Below are 15,731 nucleotides of genomic sequence, written 5' to 3' on the forward strand. Positions count from 1 at the left end.
AGACAGGAGTGAAAACATAAGCTCCCTGACGGAGGTAAAAATGTGAGCAAATCAATGGAGGAATGTGTATTATCAGTAAAGAATTAAGCCAAAATATCTTCTCAACAGTAATTTTCCCTAATAATGAGAAACATATAATGTTGAAGTCCCTAATGAAATGTGAGTTACAGCCTGCATCATGTGGCACAATCTCCACAGCCACTGAGTATTTGGAAGTTGTGTAAGGAATTTAAATAAAAGCCCTAAGATTTGATTGGATGGTTCAAAGTGGGTGTGTCTCAGTTTTATACAGTGCAGTATAAAACTGTAGTGAGATATTTGCTGTGTCCCAAATCATACATGTCATATCTCATGCTGTGAGTAAGATATTAATGAATCAGTGACGATGTGGACACTAATATTCTGATATTAACCTGATTAAGAGAATTGTCATCATATATTTACATAGTTATCATGACCTGAGTAATGAGTAAGCAATAATAAAATGAAGACATGTGGAGTATTCTGACCTTTGTCAAATTCTGTCGACATGTTTACATCTTAATCACAGTACACTGTCCTGTTTGATTGATATGCATGTAATATTGATGATTATATTCTAAAAAGCAACTAATGTAAACATCTTGATCCAAATAATGTCTCATTCAGAATAAGTTCAAAAGCCAGAATTTTACTGTAGTCAGCGTCGTAGTATTTTTCACTTTGCAGGGCTTTCCATTTCGGCCAACAATCCCACAATGCATTACCTCAAATATAGAGATCCAAAAACTAATGATATTTTTTAACTCAACACAGGATTCTGTCATTGGGTCCCTGCTAATTCATGGCAGCATGTTACTTTAGTTTTACATTTACAAACTGTCCCTCAGGATAATGCATGCCGCTGTGTTAATGGAAGCCTGCATGGGCCAGTCATACATCATATGGGTTGTGTTTGGGTTGAACAAAGGTAAAACTCCACCATGTCTGTCTTTTGTGCATCTGAATACATTTATATTCTCCATGTACCACAATAATTTGCGCCTATATTCTGTTCGCCTCTAAATCATCTTTTTCTCCATTGTTTTTCTCTTTTTTTCATGTTTTTCTCTTATATATTTCCATCCCAGCTCTTTATTTAGGCTCCATACCTTTTACATCCCATCTATCTCTTCTAAGTTATCTGTCATTTTTTTCCATTAGAGCTGTCACTGCACATAATAGCTAATAACCTGGTCAGAGAATCACACCTGCGCTCTCATGCTTTTTCTATAAATCCACCCTTTTTCATCCCTCTTCTTGCTGCTGGTCTGTACTTTAGAGTTTTTTTTACATTCTTCACTTTCTCTCTGTGCTCCATGTAGCATTTTATGTGTATTAAAATTAACAACCATTATACTCAATATCTGCTGCATATCCTTTCATGATGATGTTAGTGACCTTATGGCACAGCTCCCCCCCCCTAATGAAAATGAAAATGTGCCGCTAGTGAAACAGGAATAAATTGTCACTCTCAAAATAAAATATGATTTTCCTCAAATAGGCAATTCTATATTGCATTTAACACAAGAATGGAGTGTATACCTCCACCAATGCCCAATCAAGCGGCACCACATTTTACACTCTCACAGATATCACTTCCCTTAAAGTTCCATAAATTAAAAAATGTAGAAAAACTCCCTTCCTTACAATGTTAAAGAAAGGAAAAGGAAACATTTTGGATCCGCTACCTCATCCAGATCTGCAGTAAATGTTAACGGCTTCTTCTCAGACCTATTCCACATCCTTCTGTTAAGTTTCGTGGAAACCTGTCCAGTAGCTTTTGTGTAATTCTGCTAACTAACAAACAAAACCAGCAACGAACAGGGGTGAAAACACAACCTTGGTGGAGGCAAAAATGTTGTTTACAGTATAAAGGCTGTCAGTCCTTTTATTAAAACTCTTTGTTATAGATTAAGACGGTAACTTATTATTACTTTTTTTATTTCACTTTGCAGGATTTACTTGATTTGCACTTAGTATCAAAAATGTTCCATATGCAGTCTGACATGTGAACACCATTTGTAGACTTTCCGTGTGTGTCGACTGCTTTTCTATATGTGTATATGCACGTTTGTGGTTTCAGTGCGTTTCTCACTGTAGCTAATGCTCGTGACTCTTACATTTTCCTGCCTCTTATTTTATTCCCACTGAGGCCTCACGCACTATAAATACATGGATCACGCCACAGGGAGTAAGAGATAAAAGCATCCAGCGCATGACAAGTGGCAGACGACTACACATGAAAACTGCGTGTGTCTCTGTGTTGCATCTGTGTGCCTGCATGTGTTTTGGGTTTATTTGCAGTTATATTCACTTTCTATAGATTAAAAGTGTAAATGCTCGTCTCCACATCTTCAGTCATACACGCTCACATGTGGAAGTTGCCCAGTTCCACCTATAACACATCCGTGTGTTTGCATGTACATCTTTGATTGTGTTATTTAGTGCCTTTTGTGTTACACCGTTGTTTGTTGTGTGCTCATTCCTCTTGATTTTGGTCTGGTCAGTTACAGTACAGGCCTTTTTGTTACACAATAAGGACTATGTAACTGTGCTATGTTTGCGTGAGGAGGTCCCCTGCCCTCTTAAAGGTAGAGCCCTCACACTCCACGGATTATACAAAGGTCGCCAACAATACCTTTAGGTTAAACACACGTGCCATCACAGACACACGTACACACCAATGCACCAGTCAGATTAAATGTATTCAATACCCTGAGGTCATCCTATTTGCTCCGAGGCCATGTTTCCCTGTAAATAGATCAGCGAGGGGATGATGATGATGCGGATCTCACAAGCCGGCGTATTCGAATAGAAATAGGACAAACTAGGAGCAGATAAGGGGACAGGACACAGATAAGGAGACAGGAAACAAATACGAAGTGAGGAGGCAGATAAGGAGCTTGAAGGCGTGGAGGAGCAAGCAGGATTTCCACAAAGTTTCTGTAAAGAACAATATAAATCAATTCCCATACTGCTGCATGAGGACACCAGCATTTTGATCCAAGTTATTTGTATGTAATGGAAACATGTAGTTAGTAGAGATACTCCTCAACAAGTGTAACATCTGGACACCGATGGAAGCCAGGCTCAGTTTCCAATCAGTTTTTCCTTCTGCATCTTATTGATTAGAAAAGGTGGATTAAGTTGATGGGAGTGACGTCAAACTGTTTCTATGTCACGTTGTCTGCTTCCAAAGTGCAGTGCCCCTAATTTCATTGAGATGCGGTTATTGATTGTGACCTGCTTTCTGTCGATGGCAGTGATGTTACGGAGACAGTTTACAGACATCATCAACCACCCATACAGACATTGTAGTTAGTTGTACCTGGAGCTTGTTAAGCTCTCTGAGGCAAAATATGATTTGTGAATATGAGCTCTAGAAACCTTTACTTTTAAAACATTTCTGTTTGACCACTTTTTATCAGTTACCAGAATTTCTGGCTTCAGTGTATGTAGCTCTGATTTAGAGCTGCCACACTATCTCTCACCAGAGTAAATGATGCCCACAAGTTTAAGGTAAGATGAGATAAGATAAGATAAAATGTATTGATTCCATGTCGGGGAAATTCACTTGTTACAACACCCCATCATCACTTACTGGACTGACCATGTGATGCCAATCAAACCAGAGACTGTCACACTGTTTAATGAACCTCCTATGAAATTATGGACCTCATCTTATCTTCTCCACTAAGTGGATGTTTGAATTGACATCAGCACAGAAATGTTACAATATACAGAGAAACGTTCGTCTTCTGAGTTTAGTTCACGGACTACGTTTACATGGAGTCCAATTTCCAACCATTGTCTTTATTAAGGATAAGACTTTATTTTGATTATGGTCTTTACCTGAGTTGCTAATGGAATATTCCATTGCATATTTCTATGTTACAGAGCATAGTCTGATTATGACTTTGGCATCATATTTAATGCTATTCTGCCAGTTTTAAAACAACTCGAAATCATCAAATGTATCAAGCTAGCCTATTGGGTGTTTATTTTCTTGTTTTGCTATTCTGCTATTGTCAACAAAACACTACTATATATAGTTTGTAAAATATGACAAGGACTAATAACTTTATCGATGTGTTCTCTCTCCAGAAATATAAACAAATTTCAGTTCTGAAATTGACCTAATTTGCATCATCCTAAAAAGTGTATGCAATAAGAAAATCCTGTGCAGTGAATTGGACTTCAATTTTGGTCTTCTGTCACACATGCATCTCTTTATTTAAATGTGTTGCCATTAGAGCCAGACCGTTGTGGATTTTAGGTTAAAAATTTGCCAATATAAATATATAAGGTTCTTAAGATGTCATTATCAAAGTAATGTAATTGGGGCATGGTATTTTACAGTTTAACCATAAACTTTAATAAGCACAGATAATGATATGATACAGATCACTGGTTTATTTTTGTTTTGCAGACAACCACATCACCATCTTTGGAGAAATCCCATAACTTACTATCCATTCATAGTTGCTTCTAGTTTTCAGACATCTGTAAGGGATAGAGAAGACATGCCACATTACAATTTGAATAAACCTCAGTCACTTTGCTTCGAAAGTCTTGCTGGTAGAAAGTTAAAACCATTTCTGTGACACTTTCAGCGCATCTCATGATTTAAATGCTGTCACATTAATGTAAAGACAATAGTGTAAGTTTAACTAAAGGATCTTATTTCACCTGTAAGAAATTTGCCATTCAGCCATTGCATTCTATGCACAAGGAAATATTATCAGATCAGTTCATAAAAATGTGATTTCATCCATATAATGCCACAATAATCATAAGACCATCTGTGTCCCCTTCAGCTTTCAGTCACACCAACTGCTCACAGAATCCAACTCTTTACGTACCACAATTTAGAAAAAAGGCTTTAATTGAAAGCCCCAACCTAATGTCTTGTTGTTTTCAACTATGTTTTGGTACCTATAATGAAGAATCCTATTTTATGCCAATGTGAAAAACGTACCACTGATGAGGTGTTAATTGGATTGGTGAGAAGTGGTGGTGGTTGTCCCTGGCGCTGAAGATGGTCATTATTGTAGCTTTGGAGATGAGTACACTCATTGAACTGCAACATTTCAGGAGCCACCAGTGATGCGAGCTGTGAGTGAGCAGAGAACGCTCTTCTTCATTCAGACGATTGTTTTCCAGCTCACCGCTGTTTTCCCGCAGCGCTGCGGCTCTCTCTCACGCATCAGGTACCAAATATTATGCGATCATTCCATACCTGAACATTTATCGTACTGTGATACGTATGTAAAAAAAAAAAAACATCACTTCAGCTGAAAGAAACAGAAGATACATGAATGAAAAGTGAATTCAGCTCACTCTCAAGCGTTTATAGTGAGTCAGTACATATATTACATACAGTGTGGATGACACATGAAAAATGTTGGAGAAACAAATTGATTGAACCTCGTACCACAAGGTCCCTGAATGGTTTGATGATATGAAAATGATGTAAATCATGCTGTGGCGGTCACAATATCCCAAACCAGCTCAGTAAGACAATCCAGTACAGTTGTAGCATCAATGCCAAGGTGCATTAAAGCTCCTGTGGAGGTTTGTGGTGGTCTGACACCTTCCAGACTCCCTTTATGTTGATTCTTCCTTTAATGCACATGTAATAGTAAAGACACACATGGTGTCCTGAGCTGTAAACTGATGATTTCTCTCACCAGCAAGTTGGCGGTGATGTCGATTTAACTGGATTTGGAGTAATCTGGTTGCAGACAGAGGGCTCCCTCTGATGGTTAGAGAGAGAGAGAGAGAGACGTGCAGAGAGAGCAAATGAAAGAGCAGGTAAACACACAACCGCACACAACCACACACACACAACCACACACACACACACACACACACACACACACACACACACACACACACACACACACACACACACACACACACACACACACACACACACACACCAGAGAGTGGTATTACAGTTTGGCTGACGTTGCTGCTCTGAACTAAAAGATTTGCAGTGTGAAAGCACCTCTATTGTGCTCTTTAGTGTGACAGTATCCAGCAGGAATGTGAAGCTAACTGGTCTTTTTTACACACAATAGATATGATCGAGTTCAGCGGGGACACCGGCCGCACAGTTTAGAGCTGACGTCCAAAAAAAGATTAGAAAAGAGAGAAACCAGAGGAGGCGAAACTGGGGCTTCTGTGTTTGAATAAATTATGAAAGAAATCACAACTGCACAGTCAACAGTTCAATGGCGGCATGTTTTACCCCTGATGAGTGCTGAGTACCTCTGCTGAAACCCAGTGTTTTTATATATAATCCTTCTGAAAGTTTTCCTTTTAATGACACGTGAACAAAAGCTGCACATCCTAATTTAAAGAGGAAAAACACAATGATTGCAACCTGAAGGCGGATAGTTCTGAGGCAAATACCTTAAACTCTTAATCCCTGGTGAGTTTAATTTGCTGTTGGAGATAATTCAGTGAGAGGAGAGAGAAAAAAGGGAAATGAGGAAAAGATAGCAGTGGAAGAGGAGGTGAAAGGGTTTGATGAAGACAGAAGAAGGAGAAAGGCAGTAGAGGTGAAGAAAAGAGGAAAGAAGGGAGGAAGGAGAAAACAGAGGGGAGAGCGGAGGAAGGAAAAAGCTTTGAGGTACACCGGTCAATTTGGAGGAGGGAAAGATGGAGGGAGGGAAAAGAGGAGGAGTCATTCGAGCAGTCTTTGATCTGTGTGTCTTTTAAAAGGAAAAATAATTACTCTGTGAGTGTGTGTGTGTGTGTGTGTGTGTGTGTGTGTGTGTGTGTGTGTGTGTGTGTGCGTGTGTACCCATCCAACAGGCCTCCATCCTGGTTTGTCAAATCTGCAGCCGAAATAAGTGAAGACTTGAGTGTTTGCATGTGTGTGTTCTTACTTGTTCTGTGTGAGTGCGTGCATGCGTGCGTGTGTGTGTGTGTGTGTGTGTGTGCGCGCGCGTGTGTGTGTGTGTGTGTGTTGAGGCCTAGGCGGATGTTTTCCGAGCTCAGCAGCCGTATCGGGGTAAGGACACACAGAGAGAGAGAGGTAGGTGTAAAAGGGAAAAAAAGGGTGGAAGGGAAAAAAAAAGCGTGTCCCAGGAATTTACAAATGAAAAGGGAAGGTTTTTCTCTTAATGCGATTAAATTTTTCCATTTCACCGCTTCCCCCGGCCGACAGTTTCAGCTCTTTAGGAGCACAGAGCCGCAACGCAACGCTGTCTTCAAGACGGGACGGCGGGGGGTGAGGGGGAGGCTGGGGGGAGCTGGTGGGGGGTAAACAGGAGGCAGTGGAGAAACGCCGAGACAGGGGGAGAAAGGCGAGACTGGCAGAAATCGTACATTTCATAAACCACTTTGCCAGTGTTTTGTCTGGTGAACAGTCGAGATGCAGTGTTTCAAGCTGAGAAATTAAATTGAGAAAGTGACAGACGGAGAGAGACACAGACAGACAGAGAAGATAACGCTAAAGGATTAACAGTGACAGGCCGCACATGTTTGCAGTGAATCAAGCGGTTTCTCTCAACTGTTTCATTCAGATTCATTGAATGCTGCGCACCAGAGGAGGAGCGTGCAGTTGGAAGTTTGCTCCGGTTTATTTGATTTGACACAGTCAGATAAAGTTTATATTTGATCTCAGTGATGGAAAAATACATTTTCTGACATGTTTCCATTCTGAACTTTCATACTACAACTGCGCAGCAACCAGGATTAATAAGCCCCATGTCATTACCAAAACTAGGGGAGCTATTTCACTCCAATGCTTGTGTTTTTGCTGCAGATTCAGATCTACACAGTTGTCATTTTCCCTTCCAGGGCCCACGCTTGCACTTTGAACACGTTAGTCCCAAAATGAGGTGTGGTCAGGCACAAAGCTGGAGCAGAGCTATCTTCAGTCCATGAAAAGCAAAAACCTGGTCTGAAGTCAGTGGTGCAGTGTTAGAGCTCCTACAGGGAACTTCTCATTTTCACCTCTGGGGACAGAAGCGGTAGTGTTTTCATTGTCACCTTTTTGTTGCTGTATGATTGAAACAGTATACAACCTTATCATTTTGTATTTGTATTGCTCACTAACCCTGCCATAAATCGTTTTGTCTGACCTCGATGGTGGTCCGACCCGACCACAGACATTGAGACTAGTTTATAGGAAAACACAATTTTTCTCCCAGATTGTCGTAGCTCATATAGAGGCAGACATATTAAAATGAAAAAGTTTCATAACCAGTTAAAACTCCTTGTAGTGCATTTAAATCTGTAATATATTAGGTGAGCCAGTGGGCGCCCCGGTGTGGAGGCGTGGGTCACCCAGCAGTGGCCACAGGTTCAGTCCTGATTGGCCCATTGCTGCGTGGTCAAATGTAAAATTCGGAAACTTGTGAAAACTGGCAAAGGCTGCAGTTCATGTTAACACCAATTTGGCGTGATCTCACCAGTAACACCCCACCACTAACACAATTAAAACCGTCTGTTTGTCAGTGCACATCAACAACACAATGTGAAGTAATGTCTAACACTTTTGTTTATGCTTTGCACAAAGAGCTTCAGCTATCAGATCTGTAAAAACAACACATCATGGGTATTAGGAGCTGGATATTAACATCATTTGATAAAAATAAGCTTTGAAAAACTAGGGCTCATGGTCCTCCTTTCTCCTCAACTGTGTTATTTCTTAATCTTTTTACATTTTGTTTGTGTTGCATTAAACATTCAGTGGATCAAATGTGCTGCTGTGAAGGGCTGAGAAACCTGTGTGTGCAACATCTTCAAGTTCTTCCATGAAAGTACATTTGTTAAATGTGTGTTCTTGCAGAAGTTGCTACTGTGGTCGCTGTGGTGTTTCCATACATCACTGCTCTGATGGTTTCCACAGAGGATGTAGAGGATTGCTTTTGCACTGGTTGGTTAGTAATTGTGTAACTGGGCCTAAACAAACAAATACACACATAAACAATGAACTTTTCCTTCGTGCTTTTCATCTTTACTGACAGGACAGTAAGGGGTGGGAGTATAGTATATAGTACAGTATGGGGAGAGGGCCAGGTCAGAGCCGAACCTGTGGCCCCTTCAGGCCCATTTTTTAAATTATTGAGTCTTCTGAGGAATTAATTACTTCCTCTGCGACATGGCCATTCCCCATTTTTTCTATACATAAAACTGAATTTTTGGACATTTGGGCCTTTATTAATAGCAGCAGTGTAGATATACAGGAAAGGCAGCAGAGAGAGGGGCTGACAAAGGACAAAGCAGCAAAGGACCTGAGCCAGATTCCAACCCAGGCAGCTGTAGTTTAAGGACTCAGACTTAATGGTACGCACTTAACCAGACACCACACACACACACACACACACACACACACACACACACACACACACACACACACACACACACACACACACACACACACACACACACACACACACACACACACACACACAAGGTTTCAGAGAGAGGAAGAGCTGAGTTGAAGTGAGAACCTCTAGTTTCGACAGCAGCTAATCTGTGAGATTTTTGAGAGGCGGTTAAGGCTTTTAAGAAACAAGTACTTGAAGACGTAGATGAACGATGGGCCATCTGTGTGTTTCATAGATTCAAACAGCAGCAGACTGAAACCACACATCCCAACTTTCTGCCAGATGCTGCTTGCTAACAGCACTCTAATGTAATTTGTTGAAGTGTTGTTAGAAGCGTGGAGTGAGATCAGGGGGCTGTTTAACTGTGTGTCTTTGTCTTCTAACTAATTTACGATGATGAATACAAAGATAGGAAAAGATATTTTTATTAAAGGTTCCCCTCAGTGTGATGTTATTTTTAGTAGTTATATATAACACACAATGTTTTTCTCCACAGTGAAATTAACAATCGTAAGCTCCACTCACAGTAAGTAGCATGAAGCCTGAGCACTGCTCAGCTCCTAAGTGCCTGTTTGGCCACTTTCCCTTCCTCTGCTGCTATTTGCAGTTTTGGCCACAGCGCCCATCTCTGTTGTCAGACAGAAACCACTTAACAGTGAACAATACCTCGTTTTTTTTATTTGGGTTTAAGGTCACACAAGAGAACTTTGATTGAGGTTCCACAGGTCAATAAGGAACCTGGTGAGCTGCCAATCTGGCAAAGGAATGTAGTCATTTCAAGACACCATCTTCCTCACACACACTGGGTGCATGTCGGGTGTACAGTTTGGGTATTGGTGCATTTTACAGACAGGATAGATCAGGACCTCACTCATTTCTATACACTGTGTTGCATGAAGCAAAAACAGGCAAATATCAAATATGTTTCCAGTCTGTAGTGAGCTCTGTGCATTGAGATTAATGTCATTACCGGTGGATCATGTGATCACCTGAATGTGACCAGGATCCCTGATGAACTCACACAGAATGGTAAATGGTCTGTATTTATACAGCGCAGCTCTAGAGTTGAGGCGCTTTGCAAAAACTGTTTTGCCATTCACCCATACATTCATACAGTGCATCTTTGTGCAGCATTTTCATTATCATGTATTATTCACATACTAGCAGTATTGAGGAACACGGAATGGAGGAGACTGGGAATGAACCGCCAACCCTCTGGTTAGTGGACGACCCACTCTCCCTTGAGTCAACACAGAATCATCACCTGACTCTGAAGTTTCTCTCGTCTCCTACAGCATCCTCCAGCTCACTGCTGTTGTTTTTTAGTCTCCAGTCTATGATGCAGGACTGATCTGTTCCCCACTGTGTCTTTAAGTAATTACAGGCTACTACTCACCAACCTCTGCTTAAAAGACAGAGAGAAAAGCAAGCGCCGGAATAATGGAGCCTCTCTGAACAGAACTGTCAAAATATTTGAATCCAATCGTTGGCGAGTAAACAGAAAAGCTGCAGATACGAGGAGCAGTCATCTCCGTCCTGGTGCAGAAGCCGGAGATTTTGCCCGAGACTTTGACAACATTGAAATGCTTTGTTGCTCTTGAGTGCCCTGGACACAGCGGCCAACAGAGTCCAGTCTGGGCCCAAATCCCCCAATTACTAACAGTCTGGTTTGGTGCCAGCATGTGGACTGGAACTCATCGTGCCAACCAGTGAGCGCCCACATTTAGGCCCTCGTGGTGTTATGTGGTGTCTCTCAAGTGGTGCTCTGTGGATGTTGCTCAGTAACTCGTGTGTCTGTGCCAGCTGGACGACTGCAGTGGCAAACATCGAATCATAGATGCCATGGGGGAAAACACTGAAGTGGCTGAAGCCTATATTCTGTCTGGTCCAGCGAGGACACAGCTACAACTGTTATAGCTGTGTTTGAAATGTATTTGATAGAATGATACTGGCACACCACCTTGTTAAATGCTCCCATACAGTAAATGAAAGGTTAAGCGATGCAAAGCGATGAGGGGTTAGCAAGACCTGTGTTTTGAATCAGTTGAATTAGTTCAGTGCTTATGTCGGTGCCAATGTCAAGATCAAGATATCAATCAGGATGAAACATTTGAGCAATTAACACTTATTGATTCATCAGACAAGTTACATAGACCCTCTTCAGACCTGATGTTAACATCCCGTAATGGAAATGATAAGAATAACTATAGAGTCAGAAATCAAGAACTGGAACATATAAAATGATGGAGTAAATGGATTAAATATGTGGATCACAAATGTACAAATATGCAACATGTATGATATCCTGTACATGTATGTGTGTTTGTAAATGCACCATCAGACTAACTCTTTTCTTTCTTTCTTTCTTCTCCAGTTTCTTTAGTTGCCATTGTTGCTATTATCATTTATGTGTGTTTATGTATGTGTATAAATACATTTATACATATACATATTCCCTGCACTATCCTTTTTATTCACCAAAATACACATACATATTGTAAAGACTGCCATAAGTATGATTAATAATGTCATATGAGCAAAAGTTAAATTACATTTTACAATTAAGTATGAAAAGAAAACCGTCCGTCCTGTAAGATCCGACCTCATGAAGAATGATTTTTACCAATTTAAGTATCAATAATTATGCGTTGGAGACATTTGCATTCACACAGTGAAAAGAATGTGGCCACATGCATCCTCGTCCACCTCAGAAAATGGTCTAGGTGAGTGATCTCAGGTCACATTGAGGATGCATTTGGGTTCGTTCAGGACTTAGTGCCGACCACATGTGATCGGATCACTCAGGACAGATGTTCATACAGGTGTGAACAGGGTTGTTGCGTCTCGTAAATCTGTGATGCACAGGGTTAAAAAGGGTTTTTTCCTTGCCTGTTCAAATCCTGCTCATCGCTCTCCAGCACATTACCTTGAAATCTAACACTTCCTCCATCCATTGTTTGAAAAATCCAATTTGTCTGAGTCTGTGTTAATGCAGCAGAAGACAAACTGTGTGTGACAAAAAAATGAAACAAACAAAATGTTTTTGCGGCGGACTGAAATCTTTTATTTCAGTAAAGTGTCCGTACAAATGATAATGCAGTTTTCAAAGCACAGCGCAGCTTTCAGACCATCTCTGCATCTGTGAGTGATTTGTGTCTCTCAAATACAAAACACAAGGGTCATTACCTCCTGAAGACAAGCCCCACTATGTGTTGTCATTGTGTGCAGCAGCATATTTCAGGCAAAACAGACAAACTCACAATTGCATTTAAATTACAAGGTCCCTTTTTATGTCATTTGTTATTCTCTCACCCCCTGAGGCTTTTCCATGCCCACTTTTTTGGCATCTCTGTCCATCGGAGTGTAACATACAGCCATACAGCCAGTCAAGCAGAAAGCCAGCCATCCTGCCTGCACGCCTGCCTGCCAGCTCTCTCCTCTCAGGCCCGCAGACAGTGGACGACTGGGCTGGCTTCTGTAAGCTAATGGTTCATGCCCTCCTCCCAATGCTGAACATGGACTGGAATGTTGTTTACCTCAAACGCAGCATGGCACCGCGCAGCAAAAAAGATCAAACTACAGACACTTCCCTTTGAGATTCAGGTAATCTTCTTAAAGGGTGAGACACGCTGAGGTAAAGCAATCTCATTCACTTTATTTGATTCTGTACCATTTTTTTTTTTACATTCAAAACAAAAGTAAACCAAGCATGACAGCAACAGAATAGGTTCAAATCTAACTCCGGGAACACAGTGTTGTGTAGTCATCAAAAACTTAGCCAAACAATAAGAGATTGAATAGATCAATCCTATTAAATGAACACAGCCAACATTGGAGTTGTTTGATGGGTGGATATATCATCTTTTTGTTGGGGGGGACAATAAACTGAACAATGTCTCAAGTGCAAGTTGGACATTAATATATATATTGTTATATTATAGGTGGGGGGGTTCAGACCCCTCTTTTCCTTTTGTGAATTCCACCCTTGTTTGGTGATGCAACATTTGGACCGGACTATTGACATATTGATCAGTATTCATATCCTCTTTTGCGTGCTGCTGAAAATGTGGCCTAGTAATAACAAACAAAGACAGAATGAGCCTGGCAGCTCAAATGACATGAACAGTGAATGTTTTGATTGACTGTTAATAATTGTCTTCAATTGTGACATTGATTTATTTTTTTGTTTTGCTATCTTCCTTTGAGGAAAGGCGAAGACCAGGTGGAGTCGTCTTGGCGCCAGAAAGGACATTTGACTAAAACTCCTGACTTTCTTTTTAATTTGAAACACTGTGGACGTCAAGCTTGACATGTTTGATAGTTAATGTTTGTCACTGAAGGACAGGCAGTCTGAGCCCACAAAAACAGAAAAGCTGACAGAGGGGCCGTCGTGGCGCCAAAAGGGACATTACATCTGAGTTCCTTGTCTAAAATATAATTGAAGGAGCCTCAAGTGTCATTATACAGCAACCAGGGTGTTTTCAGAAAGACTGTTGATGTCTGTGTTGATGAATTTAATGGCTTTCTGTATCCATCATGCAACGCAGCCCAACGCATTCAAGATGGGGCCCGACAAACCATTGAGAGCCCGGATCAAGCCTGAGTGACAATAAAGGCCTTTCAGAGCACACACAAGGGATCGAGTTTGATGATAAATGGTGTCACGAGGGGTCAAAGGTGATTTGTAGAGCTGTAGAGTTGTGTGTCAGAGCGAGGTCAAGGGCAAGATCATGAGAGTTCAAGTTCAAGTTTGACTTTGTTGTCGTCCAAGGTTTAGACAATACAAACCCCAACAAGAATGAATCTGGGTGTATAAGCTTTTTGTCTTGGAACAAACTGGTGATAAAACCCATCAGATAGACAGTGATATCAAAATCAGTGAGTAATAAATAAAAGACACCACATATTTCTTTCAACATATCTACCAGTGTAAGGCCAACGGGCTAAAACTAAAAATAGGCATCATGTAGACAGTACCTGAATGAATGTAATGACTCTCATTACATCTGATCTCAGACCAAAGTTCTGTCCCATAAGGATGTGATGCAGAGACTGTTTTTAAAGATGGACAATGCCTCTCCAATTCCAGAATATCCCAATTACGAACGCTGCCATCTTGCGCAAATTGAAGCCAGAGTCTGTGCAGTAGATAAGTGATGGGGAATGGAACCAGTGTAGCGAGGTCCTGCAAATACATACATCATGACGTCTCAGCCCATTTTTATATAATCGAATTAGGAATTAGAACCAAACTTACTGAAATAATGAACACTTGAACAAACATCAGGGTGAAAGAACCACCTAAAATGACAGCAACCTTCTTTGAGAGAGATATATTTGACTGTCACTTCGCTTTTTTTCTTACTTCACAGAAAAATTGTGGCTTTTAATGAGAAACAAAAAGATTACAAAACAAATATATGTTCACCCTTCAGTGAGGAAGTGGGACAGGAAAACTAGGTTCATACTTCGTACTAAAGTAGAAAACAATAACCTTGTTCACTTTTTCTTGGGCTGTTTTGAATTGAAGTGCACAAGTAGCTGATGTGTGAAAGGATATGATGTGGGCCAACGAGGTGAAAGTGAGTGACCAGTGCAACACTTAAATATTTACTGGAGTAGAAATCCCTCCTGAATGTCAGGTCAGAGCTAGAAAGGGCAGCAGCTTGAGTACTGGTGGTACCCTAGCTGACTAGCTGACTCAACCAGGCATCCTGTTTATTGTCAGTGACCTTCAAAACACCTCAGACCTACACAAGACTGTCCAGGAACTAAGGAACCGGCTCCACTCCGCCTGTTGATGGCTGTGAATTTATGACCTTTCAGAAAGCCTTTTCAATAGGTCTGCTCTGTCCCCCGGTCATGAAACCTGTTAGTGTAGATGCACTGATTTTCTTTAGGGCACAGAAGTAACATATCCTGATCATTTATAGGAGGGACGTTCTTCTTCTCTTTCAGCGCCTCATCCCCTGAGAGGTCAGGCATCAGGGTCTTCATCAGGCACTGTGGTCTGTGTAACAGCTCAATCACAGCTCATCTATCTGATTGTCAGGCTCGCTGCGTCCTGCTGCTCATCAATTCTCCAGCTGTCCACGTGTCACTCAGAGCATCTAAATGCAGCTTTTTACCTTAACAAGAGCTCCCAAGCATCAGCTCTCTGCCATTGCTGCACTGCTTCCTATAAGCCGCCGGAACATCTGTGTGTGTCTGGCATCACAACATTTTGAGCAATGCGTACAGCCTGTGACAAATATCAGTCCTTCAGCTCGGGGATGGTTATTAATGCTGGGCTGGCTTCTGCCGTGCAGACTTCACATCCAGTGCCAACTTTCAGAGTGATGAAGAAAGCATTGACATTCATAC

This window comes from Hippoglossus hippoglossus, chromosome 7, assembly GCF_009819705.1.
Source record: "Hippoglossus hippoglossus isolate fHipHip1 chromosome 7, fHipHip1.pri, whole genome shotgun sequence".
Taxonomy (NCBI): Eukaryota; Metazoa; Chordata; class Actinopteri; order Pleuronectiformes; family Pleuronectidae; genus Hippoglossus; species Hippoglossus hippoglossus.